Raw genomic sequence first — 17,608 nt, forward strand, 5'->3', positions numbered from 1 at the left:
ATTGTCTCATGGCAAATAGATGGGGAAACAGTGGAAACAGGGGCTGACTTTATTTTTCTGGGCTCCAAGATTACTGCAGATGGTGACTGCAGCCATGAAATTAAAAAACCCTTACTCCTTGGAAGGAAAGTTATGACCAACCTAGATAGCATATTCAAAAGCAGAGTCATTACTTTGTCAACAAAGGTCTAGCTAGTCGAGGCTATGGTTTTTCCAGCGGTCATGTATGGATGTGCAAGTTGGACTATAAAGAAAGCTGAGCACAGAAGAATTGATGCTTTTGAACTCTGGTGTTGGAGAAGACTCCTGAGAGTCCCTTAGACTGCAAGGAGATCCAACCAGTCCATCCTAAAGGAGATCAGTCCTGGGTGTTCATTGGAAGGACTGCTGTTGAAGCTGAAACTCCAATACTTTGGCCACCTGATGTGAAGAGCTGACTCATGTGAAAAGACCCTGATGCTGGGAAAGATTGAGGGCAGAAGGGGATGACGGAGGATGAGATGGTTGGATGGCATCACTGACTCAGTGGACATGGGTTTAGGTAGACTCCGCGAGTTGGTGATGGATAGGGAGGCCTGGTGTGCTGCAGTTCATGGGGTTGCAAAGAGTCGGACACGACTAAGTGACTGAACTGAACTGAACTGACAGCTATTTATAGAGGGACCTGGTGAACCATTTACCCCAAATCCTAGTTTAAGTTTAAATCACTATACATTTGAAGTATTTTATACATTTAGCAACATAAAAATTCAAATTTGGCCATCAATCAGATGCTTAATGAAGACTATAACACTTAGACAGTGCTGATCAAAAACTAAGTTTTTATAATATTGAAAAATCCACTGCATACCCAAGTGGTATATTGTTGCTAGTACTTAGGAATTGTTACCTTTAAATCCTCATATTTTCCTGTTCATGTCTTAAATAATCAAAGACAAGTCTTATCCATATCATTTGTTTTAAAAATAAAACTAATACCTACCAGTTGAGCTCATGGATATATAAGACATCTTACAAGAAGAGTTCATACAGATGGAGAAACTTTTTAACTCAATTCATATATGAAATTCAACTGAGGATGGAGGATTGGGGTAAATAAGACCCAAAACAGAATCCAGAGGCACTAGATGTGTAAAATAAGTCAGCTGCTATGGTTTTTCCAGTAGTCATGTATGGATGTGAGAGTTGGACCATAAGGAAAGCTGAGTACCAAAGAACTGACACTTTTGAACTGTGGTGTTGGAGAAGACTCTTGAGAGTCCCTTGGAATGGAAACAGATCAAACCAGTTAATCCTAAAAGAAATCATTGCTGAATATTCACTGGAAAGACTGATGCTGAAGCTGAAGCTCCAATACTTTGGCCACCTGACACGAAGAACTAACTCATCGGGAAAGACCCTGATGCTGGGAAAGATTGAAAGCAGAAGGAGAAGGGGATGACAGAGGATCAGATGGTTGGATGGCATCACTGACTCAATGCACATGAGTATGAGTAAGTTCCAGGAGTTGGTGATGGACAGGGAAGCTTGGCGTGCTACAGTCCATGGGGTCACAAAGAGTCGGACGTGACTGAGCAACTGAACTGATCTCAACTGATGTATTTTACTCCTAAGAAAGCATACTTACTAATGACTTACTCTTATTTTATACATACTTTGAACAGTTTTAGTTATGTCATTTCTATGTATAATAGCTATTGTTAAAAAAAAAAATGAAAGGGAAGGGGAGCTGGTAAAACACACACTGAGCAAGAAGTGGTGTCTAACACTTAGGGAAAGAAGAGACAATAATACAGCATCTGACATAAGTGTTCAAAAGTCTGGCTCTCGTGGATCAGGAAGGACATCTCATGACAACAGTGCTGTCTACAGAGTTCAATAAGAGCAAACAGATAACCCTAAGGTATCTTACATAAAACACAATATTCTGTTCAAAATACTGTTGAAATTGGCAGAGACAGCAACAATTCAGTGTAGAAAGGCTTCATTTTATGGCTAAGTTTTTTTGTTATTTGTTATTGTTTGGTTATTGTTGTTAAGGTTTTACTCATAGAAGGGAGAACTATAATTAGCAAGCAAGTCACCTATGAGGACTCAGACTTCTAATATAATAGGGTCAACAAGGTTATTGTATTTGCTCGGGTCATGAACAGGAATCTATTTCATTCAACCCATATTGAGCCCCTATCCCCAGGCAAGATAACTGCTGTGGAAGATGAGTTGGGAAAGAATGACATTATTAAAAATACTGGTTAAAATTTCTCTTCCATTCAACTTAATTCATTAATCCAATCACTAATTACAATGGCTGTTATAAAACTTTTAAACCTATTCTATCAAAACACAGCATTAACAAGGACAATGGATTACAATGATAATAAATACTTATCTAGCAGTAGGTAAGTTTCAGGCACTGATTGGCACCCTCTACATATTACCTCATTCAGTCCTCACAACCTTCCTGAAAAATAGGGACAATTATCACTCTTAATCTAAAGATGAGGAAACAGAGAGATTAGGAAATTTTATCAGGATCTCATAGACACTAAGTAGCAGAAACAGATTTTAAATGCCAAAGTTTCTTACAGGAAGGAGATAATCCCTATATCCATTAAGAAGGATTTTTGAAGAGAATTAATGAATTATTTTAAGTATCATGAGTGCCAATTATCCCCGATATGGAACAATCCAAATGATATAATGCCTCCAAATATGTCATAGTTTGTTCCAAAGGATTCGCATTGCCTAGAACCAGTTCAAATGCAAACTGCCTCAATGGGCCTGAATGTCACAAATATCAGATAGCCTTATATGCAATGGCCCAAGAATATTTTCTGTTTAATTTGATTTATCATGCAGTATTCAGATTTAACCAACAATAATGGATAATGATAATTAAAGTTTCAAATACAATGAAAACTACAAACCATAAGAAATGAAAACAAATAATAAATGTTGGAGAGGGTGTGGAGAAAAAAGAACCATCCTATATTGCTAGTGGGAATATAAAAACTGGTACAGCCACTATGGAGAACAGTATAGAGGTTCCTTAAGAAACTAAATATGGAGCTACCATATGATCCTGCAATTCTACTCCTGGGCATATATCAGAGAAAGCCATAATTTGAAAAGATACATGCACTCCAATGTTCATAGCAGCACCATTTACAATAGCCAAGATATGAAAGTAACCTAAATGTCAGTGGTAAAGAATTTGCCTGCAATGCAGGAGACCTGTGTTTGACCCCTGGGTCAGGAAGATCACCTGAAGGAGGGCATAGAAACCCACTCGAGTACTCTTGCCTAGAGAATCCCATGGATTCCCTGTTACTCCAGGTGTTTCTTGACTTCCTACCTTTGCATTCCAGTTTCATGTAATGAAAAGGACACCTTTTTTGTGTGTTAGTTCTAGAAGATCTTGTAGGTCTTCATAGAACCGTTCAACTTCAGCTTATTTAGCATTACTGGTCTGGGCATAGACTTGGATTACCATGATATTGAACGGTTTACCTTGGAAACGAACAGAGAAAAGGTAGCACATTTCTCTAAATCTCTCAAATCTGTAAGTAATTTCAGATTGGAGAACATATAGCTTTTCTATTATCAAGTAATTGTTTGGATAATGCTTCCTGATATATTTCATGGTATCATTCATACAAATAACATGCACATCACCTATTATTAACTATAGTAGCATCTCATGAATAATTTGTGCAATTTTTAATCATTTTTTAAAATAAAGACTTTAAGAATAGCTTTCTAAAATATTGCAACTAGTATGAAATCAATTAAGGTGAAACACTTCTAAGGAATATTATCCAAATGTAAGATATTTTTTGAGTTGAACATTTTTAAAGTAGCTTCAAAATAAAAATTAAGTAATGAACTGTGATTCTATGAACATTTAGGCAAAGTCTCTTAGAATAAGCTGGGCCCTGGGCAACTCTTTCTAATTTGCTAAAGATGATACACTCAAGTTACAGTAAGTCAATTAGAATTTCCTGTAAATGCAGTGAACATTCTGGATCTGCTTAGACAAATCTGCATAATCCATTTAAAATTTATTTTGGTTCATTTTCCCCCCAGGACTAACAAAAAAATTTGTCTTCCCCTCAAATCAGTAAATCCTGCGTATTAAATTCAGTCTTTTAGGCACAATTATTATATGCAACATACCAGAAAGTTTTGCTTTTAAATTTATAAAAATTTATAAACACCTATAATTAAAGAGAAGTAAAAATGATTTATTAGATAATCAAGCCATTCCTATGCCCAGATTGCAAAGTTCTGAAATCCCTAGGTAGAATGCATAAACCTTTCATCTTCACCATAAGGCCATTAACATTTAAAAATTGGCAAGGCTGGCATTTCATGTAGTAAATAACTTCTTCTAATGCTACTGTCCACACATCAATGCCAATGGCTCATGTTCTAACCTGACCTGCCTGCTTATTGAAATCGTTGAATATTACTTTTAAGATTGTTCTTTTTGTCTGGAATAGGAGTTGGAGGAAAATCCTTAGAGTACAGTATTAATACTGTGCTGATGATTAGTGTAGCTTTAAGAGCCCATAAATTAGAAGTTCAAGTCATGAATACTGCAAACACTCCTCCAACACACAAACTAGTAAAAACACAGACGGCCATAGTGAGAGAGTTGAGCAAGGATAGTTTTTTAAATGTATATATTATTCATTTCCCTTTTTTTCTTTTTCAATAACAAATGACTATGCAAAGGAAATAAGCTGTCAAAGAAAAGTTACAGTAAAATAATCATGCAGCTGGGACTAAATCAGGAACAAGAAAAACATTTATTAGTACTAAAAAGTTTGCCCGCAACAGATAGGAACAGTGGCCAGAATGTGGGAGCTCTGGCTTGCTTCCTCAGTTCCCAGCAGATGTCAGGCATTTAACTTGCTGCTTCTAGAAAACATTCTAAGTTATTTGTCGACAGGAGTGAAAATTGGCAATAAGGTTATACTGATATTAGATACCTCAAACAGTCCTTCAAAAATTTCTCAGCAGCCAATTGTTTCAATTTACTTCATCTAGTAAAACTGTTAGTTTCTTCATTAGGGACCTTATTTTCATTTGAAAACATCTCCTTTGATATTAAGCATGTATGATGATTTTATGCCTGAGAACTTTTTCCTCTTGATGCCATCTTCAATTAGGAAAATATGGTTGAACAGGTACATTGTCATACCTTAGTAGAAATACCCAGCTGGCTGATTGGAATATAGTAAGTACGAGTAGGATGCATTAGTCTTTTCATCTTTTTCAGTGACACATTTTGCAGGGACAGAGTCAAAATGTTGGGGATTTGTGCAAGCTCACTTCCAGTGTACTGAACTCTCTGCCTATAAACATTCACACTTATCCTCATTAGGGATGCCCAATGACCTAATGCTTGAATCCTGTAACACACGTCTCTGATGCTGCTGCTGCTAAGTCACTTCAGTTGTGTCCAACTCTGTGCTACCCCAGAGACGGCAGCCCTCCAGGCTCCTCCATCCCTGGGATTCTCCAGGCAAGAGCACTGGAGTGGGCTACCATTTCCTTCTCCAATGCGTGAAAGTGAAGTCACCCAGTTGTGTCTGACTCTCTTACCAACCCCATGGACTGCAGCCTGCCAGGCTCCTTTATCCATGGGATTTTCCAGGCAAGAGTACTGGAGTGGATCGCCAGTGCCTTCTCCGAACGCACTTCTCTAAGACACTCCAAACACAGATGGATGGTCTTTAAGCTCATTCCTTCACTTTCACACCATAGGCACAGTGACCTTATAGGCTTGCTGCCAGTGACTGCCCTGTTAAGATGAAATCTGTCACTTTTGCAATAATGTTCAGATGGCCTATAAACTCCTCCCTTATGTTTGTGAAATTTAAAGTCAAAATTAAGAATTATCTGTTTCCAATCATGGTCGGTGTGCTGTGCTTAGTTGCTCAATCATGTCTGACGCTTTGCAACTCCATGGACTATAGCCTGCCAGACTGCTCTGTCCATGGGGATTCTCCAGGCAAGAATACAGGAGTGGGTTGCCATGCTCTCCTCCAGGGGATCTTTGCAACCCAGGGATTGAACCCAGGTCCCCTACCTCTTTACTGTCTGAGCCACCAGGAAGCCTGTGGTTGGTAGGACATACTTTTTAAAAATGCATTCCCTCTTTATGGAGGGGTATTTAATCCTAGGGAAGCAAGACTGAGGAGAAGAATGAATTCAAGCAAAAAGGAAAGGCAACCAAGACCAGATGGTGAATCATTATGATGGCCTTGGCTTCCCAGAAGAACACAGAGCAGTCACCCAGTCCCTGATAAGCCATACTGGATGGCTATCAATAAGAACGACCCATCAAGGGCAACAGTAGCAACATTTTCATCTGCTGGTTCATTTCCCTCTCCTGTCACTTACTGGCCAAAGTTCTCCCCCATGGTCTATTATCTTCCTGCACATTTGGGTTACAGTACAAAGCCCTTCCTGGAAGCTACTGGGAAAGCCAGAGCTCTGTGGGTCCAGAACTGAGGCTGGAACTGCTATGGTTTCCACCACAGCAAGCACAATGCAATTCACACAGTAAGCAGTCCAGCTTTTGTCCCCAAAGGAAGGAAGACCAGAACCCTAAAACCATAAGATCAGAAGCCTCCACTGAGGGCTTTCCACTAATAGAACACAAGGCAAACAACTGACACCCACAGAAAAAGGTGTAGGTATGCTGAGCATGTAAGAGAAAACATACACCCTGGATTTCATAACGTCACCCATAGATCCGTAGAAAGAATACAGGGTGCTTTCTCACAGATAGAAGAGTTTGGTTAAAAATACCTTTCAAGATATCTTTGAGCAGCAAAATGTCATCGTGATTAATGTAACCAGAGCTAACTATCCTACTGTTTAGCCAATTAAAATCCTAATATATGGAGAACTGCAGTAAGATGTCAACAGTCTTCTTGACTTTAGAATTTTTGACATCCAGAACTTCTTCCATGCACCTAGTGGATCCAAGCCAAGTCTGTCTGTTTCTGATGACTGTGAGGTATGGCTGCTTGGAAGCAAGGGATGGAGGCAAGTGACTTCTGCTACAGTACTATTTAATAAATGGTGCAGACGTTGAACCCTAAAGCAACAGGTAACACTCAGCATAAAATGTTCCACCAGCTGGTATCATGAATTGGTCCTTCTCTCTTACAATTTTTTTTTGCTTCAAAGCCTCTCCCAGGTTTGGCTGGGCCAACAACCAATTGTGTTGTGCACCCCTGATCACTTCTCCAGCTCTCCTACCAATTAGGTATTGACCCCTGCCTTCTTTAGCAAAAATGCGCTTGTCCTTAACCTCTGGTTGATGTCACCAGCTCACTGTTGTGTCTTATCAGCATGTTTTCCCTAGCTTCCTGCCAAAATCAATCCTTTGTGTAATTAGGAACTTAATACCTAATTTTAAATAATGGCAGAAAAGTAGCTTCAGTGTCAATGACAGCAGTGAAAATGGCACTGAAATTGTTTCTTTATGTGTCTTGGCTTAAAAAGCTCCTCAGGGGTAGGAATGCTTTCTTGCTCAGCTGTGCATTCTCACTCAGTGCTGAAGCCAGAACCTGGAACTACTCAGTACTTGTTGAATACATGAATGGCACAGACAAGATGGAGAAGAGTAGCCCTTAGAAGAGCAAACTTAGAATAGTGGGAAGAAAATTCACATTTTCATTGTAATGTTATGTGGAATGTTACATAAAATACAGCATGTGACTATGTGAATAAGCACCTTGAAAACTACACATTAACATGGACATTTGGTTTAAGGAGCATATAATCACAAATAAATGCATGCATACATATAGTGATAGGTAAGAGAGGACATTTAAAAAAATGTATTCAAACATAAATAAATATCTGAGGCCATTTTGATTACAGGTAATTTTTATTGTATTCTTTATATTTTTTAGATTTTCTGAAATGAATATGTATTAATTATAATTTATAATCTGAAAAGTGATGCTATAAAAAGTCTGCCCCAAATTCAACAGAAAATAAAGGATAGGGGAGTAGAATACACCCGTGGCAGATTCATGTCAATGTATGCCAAAACCAGTACAGTATTGTAAAGTAAAATAAAGTAAAAATAAAAATTAAAAAAAAAGAAAAAAGAAAATTCAACCAAGTAAATTTGAAAAAAAAGAAATAGATATTTTATAATTTATCAAAATATAAGAACTGTACCTCTTAGAGCACCATGAATCAATATCATAACAAATATGATAAAATAATGCACTGGACCCTAGGGTGAGGCAGAGTAAATTCTTTTCCTCAAATACTCTTCTACTATATGGTTTTCTAACATCCCAAGACCTGTATCACAAGATTACTGAGGATAGAAGAGACTCCTCAAAGACTCCTAGAATGAGGATTGTGGAGAATAGTATCGGATGCTCAGTCACTGCTCCTAATACACCCCCAGGTAGAGAGTAATTCAGCCTTCCTAAACACAGTCCTGCTCTTCCAGTGATAGAAAGCCATGCTGTGATCCTTGTCCTAAAATGCTTGCTCTGTGTAAATATTTGAAACCTTCTCCCTTTTTTTAAATGTTAACACAGAACAAAACCAAACAAGAGAAAGAGAAGGACTGTAGAACAGGCTACCTGACTGTATATGGGTAGTTCTCCATAGAAGTTAATTTTAACCCCAGGGGACATCTGGCAATATCTATAAACAGTTTTGGTTGTTAAATCTGGGGAGGAGGACAGGTGCTATGGGCATCTCATGCATAGAGGCTCAACATCCTACAGTGTACAGGACAGCTCTCGGAACAGAATTCCTTGATTTAAAACATAATGCTACACAGACCCCAGACACTACTGCCATCACAACCACCGCTCTCAGGGCCACGCCATGCTGCCTGGATTCATAATGGTGAGAAGGCAAATGGGGTATCCTTCACTCTAACCTGAAACCACAAGCTCCTGATTACTCGTTGCAGCATCTCTATAGAAAATTCAAGACTTTTCTGTGGGGGCCTGAAGGCAGAAAGAATAGAACTTAGGAGCTTTAGTCCAACCTAAACCAATAGAGCTGCTGGGGAAGGAAGGACCTACTGTTACAACTTTGCACTATCAAAGGAGGATAGAATGGAGACAAATGAGTTACTGTCCTGTATCTAAAAGATACTATATTTATATTCAAATGCCATCCGTGTTCTCAGAGGACCTTTTATCATTCCTGGCTTTGTCATTCTGACTGATCACTCAATTGGCTGACTTCAGTTTTCAAGATATTTTTCTTCCAACAACAGCTCATAGAATTATATTTCTTGATTTCTTTCATATCTGATAATGTCTCTCTGTAACTGTTCCCTTCTTCAGTATTCTTGCCTTGAGAACCCCATAAACAGTATGAAGAGACAAAAAGATAGGACACTGAATGATGAACTCCCCAGGGCGTTAGAGCCCAATATGCTATTGGAGATCACTGGAGAAATAACTCCCCAAAGAATGAAGGGATAGAGCCAAAGCAGAAACCACACCCAGTTGTGGATGGGACTGGTGATAGAAGTAATGTCCTATGCTATAAAGAGCAATATTGCATAGGAACCTGGAATGTTATGTCCATGAATCAGGGTAAATTGGAAGTGGTCAAACAGGAAATGACAAGAGTGAACATCAACATTCTAGGAGTCAGCAAACTAAGATGGACTGGAATGGGTGACTTCACCTCAGATGACCAATATATCTACTACTGCAGGCAGGAATCCCTTAGAAGAAATGGAGTAGCCGTCATAGTCCACAAAAAAAGTCTGAAATGCAGTACTTGAATGCAATCTCAAAAATGAAAGAATGATCTCTGTTCATTTCCAAGGCAAACCAATCAATATCACAGTAATCCAAGTCTACGCCGCAACCACTAACACTGAAGAAGATGAAGTTGAAGAGTTCTATGAAGACCTACAAGACCTTCTAGAACTAACACCCAAAAAAGATGTCCTTTTTAATATAGGGGACTGGATGCAAAAGTAGGAAGTCAAGAAACACCTGGAGTAACAGTTAAAGTTGGCCTTGGAGTACAGAATGAAGCAGGGCAAAGGCTAAGAGAGTTTTGCCAAGAGAATGCACTGGTCATAGCAAACCGCCTCTTCCAACAACACAAGAGAAGACTCTACACATGGACATCACCACATGGTCAACACCGAAATCGGATTGATTATATTCTTTGCAGCCAAAGATGGAGAAGCTCTATACAGTCAACAAAAACAAGACTTGGGAGCTGACTGTGGATCAGATCATGAACTTCTTATTGCCAAATTCAGACTGAAATAGAAGAAAGTGGAGAAAACCACTAGACCATTCAAGTATGACCTAAATCAAATCCCTTATGACTATACAGTGGAAGTGAGAAACAGATTTAAGGGACTAGATCTGATAGAGTGCCTGATGAACTATGGATGAAGGTTTGTGATATTGTACAGGAAACAGGAATCAAGATCATCCCCAAGAAAAAGAAATGCAAAAAGGCAAAATGGCTGTCTGAGGAGGCCTTACAAATAGCTGTGAATAGAAGGAAAGTGAAAAGCAAAGGAGAAAAGGAAAGATACACCCATTTGAAGGCAGAGTTCCAAAGAAGAGCAAGGAAAGATAAGAAAGCCTTCCTCAGCGATCAATGCAAAGAAATAGAGGAAAACAACAGAATGGGAAAGACTAGAGAACTCTTCAAGAAAATTAGAGATACCACGGGAACATTTCATGCAAAGATGGGCCCATTAAAGGACAGAAATGGTAGGGACCTAACAGAAGCAGAAGATAGTAAGTAGAGGTGGCAAGAACACACGGAAGAACTATACAAAAAAGATCTTCACAACCCAGATAATCACGATGGTGTGATCACTCACCTAGAGCCAGACATGTTGGAATGTGAAGTCAAGCGGGCCTTAGGAAGCATCACTATGAACAAAGCTAGTGGAGGTGATGGAATTCCAGTTGAGCTATTTCAAATCCTGAAAGATGATGCTGTGAAAGTGCTGCACTCAATATGCCAGCAAATTTGGAAAACTCAGCAATGGCCACAGGACTGGAAAAGGTCAGTTTTCATTCCAGTCCCAAAGAAAAGCAATGCCTAGAATGCTCAAACTACCACACAATTGCACTCATCTCACACACTAGTAAAGGAATGCTCAAAATTCTCCAAGCCAGGCTTCAGCAATATGTGAACCATGAGCTTCCAGATGTTCAAGCTGGTTTTAGAAAAGGCAGAGGAACCAGAGATCAAATTGCCAACATCCGCTGGATCATGGAAGAAGCAAGAGAGTTCCAGAAAAACATCTATTTCTGCTTTATTGACTATGCCAAAGCCTTTGACTGTGTGGATCGCAATAAACTGTGGAAAATTCTGAAAGAGATGGGAATACTAGACCACCTGACCTGCCTCTTGAGATACCTGTATGCAGGTCAAGAAGCAACAGTTAGAACTGGACATGGAACAACAGACTGGTTCCAAATACGAAAAGGAGTACGTCAAGGCTGTATATTGTCACCCTGCTTATTTAACTTCTATGCAGACTACATCATGAGAAACACTGGGCTGGAGGAAGCACAAGCTGGGATCAAGATTGCTGGGAGAAATATCAGTAACCTCAGATATGCAGATGACACCACCCTTATGGCAGAAAGTGAAGAAGAACTAAAGAACCTCTTGATGAAAGTGAAAGAGGAGAGTGAAAAAGTTGGCTTAAAGCTCAACATTCAGAAAACTGAGATCATGGCATCTGGTCCCATCACTTCATGGAAATAGATGGGGAAACAGATGGGGGGCTCCAAAATCACTGCAGATGGTGATTGCAGCCATGAAATTAAAAGACCCTTACTCCTTGGAAGAAAAGTTATGACCAACCTAGACAGCATATTAAAAAGCTGAGACATTACTTTGCCAACAAAGGTCCATCTTGTCAAAGCTGTGGTTTTTCCAGTGGTTATGTATGGATGTGAGATTTGGATTATAAAGAAAGCTGAGCACTGAAGAATTGATGCTTTTGAACTGTGATATTGAAGAAGACTCTTGAGAGTCCCTTGGACTGCAAGGAGATCCAACCAGTCTATCCTAAAGAGATGACTCCTGGGTGTTCATTGGTAGGACTGAAACTGAAACTCCAATACTTTGGCCACCTCATGTGAAAAGCTGACTCATTTGAAAAGACCCTGATGCTGGGAAAGATTGAGGACAGGAGCAGAAGGGGACAACAGAGGATGCGATGGTTGGATGGCATCACCAACTCAATGGAGATTTGTTTGGGTGGACTCTGGGAGTTGGTGATGGACAGGGAGGCCTGGTGTGCTGCAATTCATGGGGTCGCAAAGAGTCGGATATGACTGAACTGAACTGAACTGAAGTGAACTCTGTAGCCATTAGAAATAAAAGCAACTTTGCCAGGTAATGTTTCCTTGGGTGGTACTCTCTCTGTGTCAAAACACCGTAGACACTGCTTTCTGTCTTCAGGCATTGGACATTGCTATATTCCAATGGGATGGTCTGAGGCCAGCCTGATTTCTTACCCTAGTACATGATTTTATTTTTATACATAGAAACCAGAAGGACTGACTGTGTTTGCAGATCAGTGTGTCAATGTGTGCTCGTTGATCTGCAGTTGTAGTTCTTTCTTCATTTTAGGCTTTTTTTTTTTTTTTTCCTTTTGGAGGAATAGCCTCCTCAGAGAGATCAGCTCTTCTCACGTCAGCCATTTTCGTCTTATTCATCTGCTAGCATTCTTGTTGTTTCGCTCTCATCAGAATCCATTATGATTATGTCTAGTCTTTCCTCTATGCCAATAATTTAATTTTCAATTTTGATTCTGTCCCTTTGTATTTCTAATTACTGTATCTGTTCTGTAATGGCATTGTTTTAGTAGTAGATTTCTTTCCTTGCGTCTACCATGTTCTTTCCTGTTTGTATAAACAACAACATGTGAAAAACACTGTACTCAACCAGTTACAACCATGAAAAAAGTTGATCTAGTTGCTCGCATTGTCTCTCCTGACCTAGACTGCATGCTGGTCCTTTCTGCTTCCTACCTGAGCTGCTGGAAAAGTCCCTTAGTTTCTCCTAGCTTTCTCAAGTCATAGAGCAATCTCATTTCAGTAACTAAAGTCCAGTCCAAGGTACATTAAAACTATTATAATTAGGGAACACAGAGGGTGTGGTTGGCTTCTCTTGTTCCCATGCTCATTCTTCCAGAGCTTCTTCTGCAAACTGCTCTCTGAGGCCTGGAGAATCCAATCCAAGAAGGATGCCGTGGTTTAGCAGCTGAGCCTGGGGCATTCTCCAGTTGAGAGCTTCTGACTAGAGTTCCCATGACACTAGCTCTGCCTGTTGTCCAGCTAGCCGGCCACTTTCAACTTCCCTTCTAGCCCAGGACTTCTTACCATTCACCTCTGTCTGGGGTCCCTTCCTTAAAGTTCTCCTGGGTGGAATCTCTTTCTCAATGTCTCTATAAAACCATACACTGTGCTTTATTCTTCTCTGTTTGAAGTAAGTAAGTGTTAGTCGCTCAGTTGTGCCCAACTCTTTGCAACCCCATGGACTGCAGCCCACCAGACTCCTCTGTCCATGAGATTTTCCAGGCAAGGATACTGGAGTGGGTTGCCATTTCCTTATCCAGGGGATCTTCCCAACTCAGGGATCAAACCCGGGTCTCCTGCACTGCAGGCAGATTCTCTACTGACTGAGCTACAAGGGAAGTCCGCAGGTCTAATTTCTTTTAAAAAAGAGATGGATACCACACTTTTGGCATTCCCCTTGTTTCCCATCTCGGGTTTAGATAGAAGGACACACATCCTTCCTGTCCTTGGTGGGGCGATGGTGTGGAAACAAAAGGGTGCAGCACACCCACACTTTCCTTCATTCTTCAACCTTAACTTCCAGAGGTGGTTATTCTTAACATTCTTAAAATCAGGTTTGCCATTGTTCTAAAGTTGTACCCAGGATTTAATTTAGAGTGGTCTGACTGAGTGACAACACAGAGAGGCCAATGCCAGGAAAGGAAGAATTTGGTGCTCACATTTCACATGAGAAGGGGACATACCACACTACAAAAGGCCAAAAGGGGAGCACTGAGGTGGTCAGGAGGCAGAAGACAGACAAAGGCAAGGGGAAAGTCTTGGCCAGAGCCTGTATTTGCAGTTTCTACAGGAAAGGCAAGGTAGCACAAAGTCAACAGCTTAGGGTTGGCAAAGTTTGAATCATTCCAGGGGACTGTGGGGCATAGGGATGGTCCTTGGCTCTAGGATGGTTTAGAGCAGGGGAAATCTTGGCATGGTTGTAAGAACTAGATAAATGAGGTGGTTGGGGCAATAGACTTGGGATTGGTGGGTTTGCACATGAGAAATGTGCTCCTGGTTGAGCCCCTGCTGTCTCTAAGAATTGGTCAGCCCTGAGAAGTGTATATCTCCCTGGATCTATAAGGCTCCCAGATGCCAGAGCATCAAGAATACAAAACATAAGAAAATAAAGTTACTTCAATTGGCCCTGTAACAAATGGATTCCAAACAGACAAATATACAACCTAAAAGAACACAGAACAACCAAGTCTCACAAGTCTGGCTTTCGTAATCTAGCTCACACTTCAGATTATGGACTAAAATCAAAATTTTAGCTGATAAGACTGCAAACATTTGAGGAGGTGGGGATCCCCAATGTGAGGAACATCTCCTCACTGTGAACAGTGATAATCAAGGTGTGTTGCCCTTCTCTGGCCTATGAAGAATCAGACAGTTTTTCCCAAATATATGAATTTTAAGTGAAGCAATTCAAAACTGGAACTCAATGCAGCTCTTTCATCGCATCTGAGGGGACCTGAAATGATTGGTCATTTGTCCACACCTCCTAAGAAGCTGGCATTGATTTCTGTCCTTTTCTGAGGCTTCGGTAGGACCTATTCTCTTGACTTTTTGAATTATACCTTATCTTTCTAAAAAGATAGTTTTTTAACCCAAGTTAGTCAGACTCCATTTCTATTGATTTCTATCAAATAAATGTGATATCAAGTGTTAATATTTAACAGAAGCAAAGGTAGGGTGGGGGGAAGCTTTGAATGGTAATACAACTGTTGATTTCACAGTCAAGTTGTGTTTCTGTGTTTCTGTGACATATTGGATGCTAAGAATCACAGATCGATGACATTAATATCTTAGTAAAGTACAATCCTTCATTTTGCCACACTCAGGGAAGAATTCATTTTGTTTGGGAGAAGTCAGTGAAAGAAAATAACTAATAAAAAACCAGTGTTTCCTTATAGTGATTTAGGTTTTTGCTGAATTTGAAATTTTTATGCCAATACTTCTTGGGTCACTGATTTAGAAAAATTAAAGACATAAATCATATGAAAGCTGTAATTGCCAGGGTGGTTTGGTTTTCACTTTATATTTATAAAATATATTTGTTTTGCTGTATTTTATTGTCTTTACCTGATTTTGTTTTATTGCTAAAACAGTTTCTTCCTTGGGATATCTATTTATCTAAGTGCTGCTTAGACACTGTGTTGAATCACAGTTGGGGCATGCCGGGCTTTTCCTTTTTGCCAAATAGTGCTAACATCTTTAAAAAGAAGCCAGTTTTTCTGTGGTAGCATTCATGACATTATCAGTCCATGGAGAAGTCCTTTGGGAGACATCTTGGTTAATAAGTACCTAGCCAGCATATTACAATGTAGAATTTTCCTTTTAAGAGATTTGTTTCATAATTAATAGTAATTATAAATAATAGCTACTTTATTAATTCTGGAACATTTATTAAACACTAGGTAATGATAAAAATTTTAATTTATTTTTGATAGTAATCATATGATTTAGGAATTTATCATGCTCAATTTACAGATAAGGGATGTGAAACTTAGGGACTGTAAGCTTCAGCATCACACAGAGATAAAACTAGGATTTGAAACAGAATCTGCATGACTCAAAACTCATTGCTTCCAACAACTCTAGCATTTTGGCTCCTCCTCAACTTTCCATTTACCTCCTAAATGATTCAAAATGTGTGTATATTCATATTTTACACTTTCAACAAAATGAAAGCACACATTTTTCTATAAGTTATCATAGAGAATCCAAAAATCTCTCTCAGTGCTGTGGGCCATCCAACCAATTTCAGAGTGGTTGGTTATATATTTATGGTGGACACTCTTAAGTCTTTATTAAATCAGTAAATGAATGGGAAGTGTTGAATAATCGCTTTGGGAACAACTCTCATGAAGGTATGTTTTCCAAGCATCTGTGAATTTGAACCATTGCTCCACCCACTGTCTCCTGTAGGGCAACAGGTGGGAGATTCCAATGAATAGGACTGATCTTTTTCTCGACTGAATCATATTCACAGAAGAAAAGAAATTTAAATGATAGAACTTGAGATCTGAGAAAGATGCCCAACACAGTCCATCCTTTCATTTTTTATATGATGAAACTAAATCACATTCAATCAATGATATACATACTTCTTAGCAATTTGTTCAGTTCAGTTCAGCCGCTAAGTCATGTCTGACTCTGCAACCCCATGGACTGCAGCACATCAGGCCTCCCTGTCCATCACCCCCAGAGCTGATTCAAACTCATGTGCATCGAGTTGGTGATACCATACAACCATCTCATCCTCTGTTATCCCCTTCTCCTCTCACCTTCAATCTTTTCCAGCATCAGGGTCTTTTTAAATGAGTCAGCCCTTCATATCAGGTAGCCAAAGTATTGGAGTTTCAGCTTCAGCATCAGACCTTCCAGTGAATATTCAGGACTGATTTCCTTTTAGGATTAACTGGCTGGATATCCTTACAGTCTAAGGGACTCTGGAGTCTTCTCCAACACCACAGTTCAAAAGCATCAATTCTTCAGTGCTCAGTTTTCTTTATAGTCCACTCTTACATCCATACATGACTACTGGAAAAACCATAGCTTTTACAACACAGACCTTTGTTGGCAAAGTAATGTCTCTGCTTTTTAATATGCTGTCTAGATTGGTCATAGCTTTTCTTCCAAGGAGCAAGCGTCTTGTAATTTCATGGCTGCAGTCACCATCTGCAGTGATTTGGAGCCCAAAAAAGTCTCTCACTGTTTCCATTGTAGCAATTTGTAGATGCTTTTGTTTCTACTAATGTCCATATATTTGTGTATTTATAAACGTGACATGATGGAATACACTTCTGAACTCTGAACACTTGGACTGCCATTCTGGCTTTGTCACTTATGAGTTGTATATCCTCAGAGCATTTACTCTAACTGTTCTACACCTAATAACTTTTACAAAAGCTATTAAATTACTATAATTAATAAATGTTAGCTATTAATTTATTTTGTCCATACATTTCACATATGTATCAAATTGTTAAGAGAGCATTTGATACTGGGAAAAGCATGATCATAAAATGACTTCCAAAAAGATACACTATAACAGATAATAATGTGTTGGCTTTGACGTTTGACTCAGATATCAGTTAGCTCAAGCTAATTTTTACCACCATGCAAAACAATGCCAAAATCTCATCGGTTTACAGTAGCGACTTAGCAGCAGCAGCAGAGTTTAAGTTCTGGATTGCACTTCATACTGATGTCGGTAGAGGTAAGGCTGGGCTAAACAGAATCTCAAGTGTGCC

At 39.4% G+C, this 17,608-nt stretch overlaps 1 protein-coding gene across 3 annotated transcripts in view; it reads right to left on the bottom strand.

Moving 5' to 3' along the window:
- The window catches only part of TAFA1 (TAFA chemokine like family member 1), a 900,385-nt gene that overhangs the window by 597,585 nt on the left and 285,192 nt on the right, over nt 1–17,608 (bottom strand). The gene's annotated exons all lie outside the window — the stretch shown is intronic.

The sequence above is a fragment of the Ovis canadensis genome, chromosome 19 (genome assembly GCF_042477335.2).
Source record: "Ovis canadensis isolate MfBH-ARS-UI-01 breed Bighorn chromosome 19, ARS-UI_OviCan_v2, whole genome shotgun sequence".
NCBI lineage: Eukaryota > Metazoa > Chordata > Mammalia > Artiodactyla > Bovidae > Ovis > Ovis canadensis.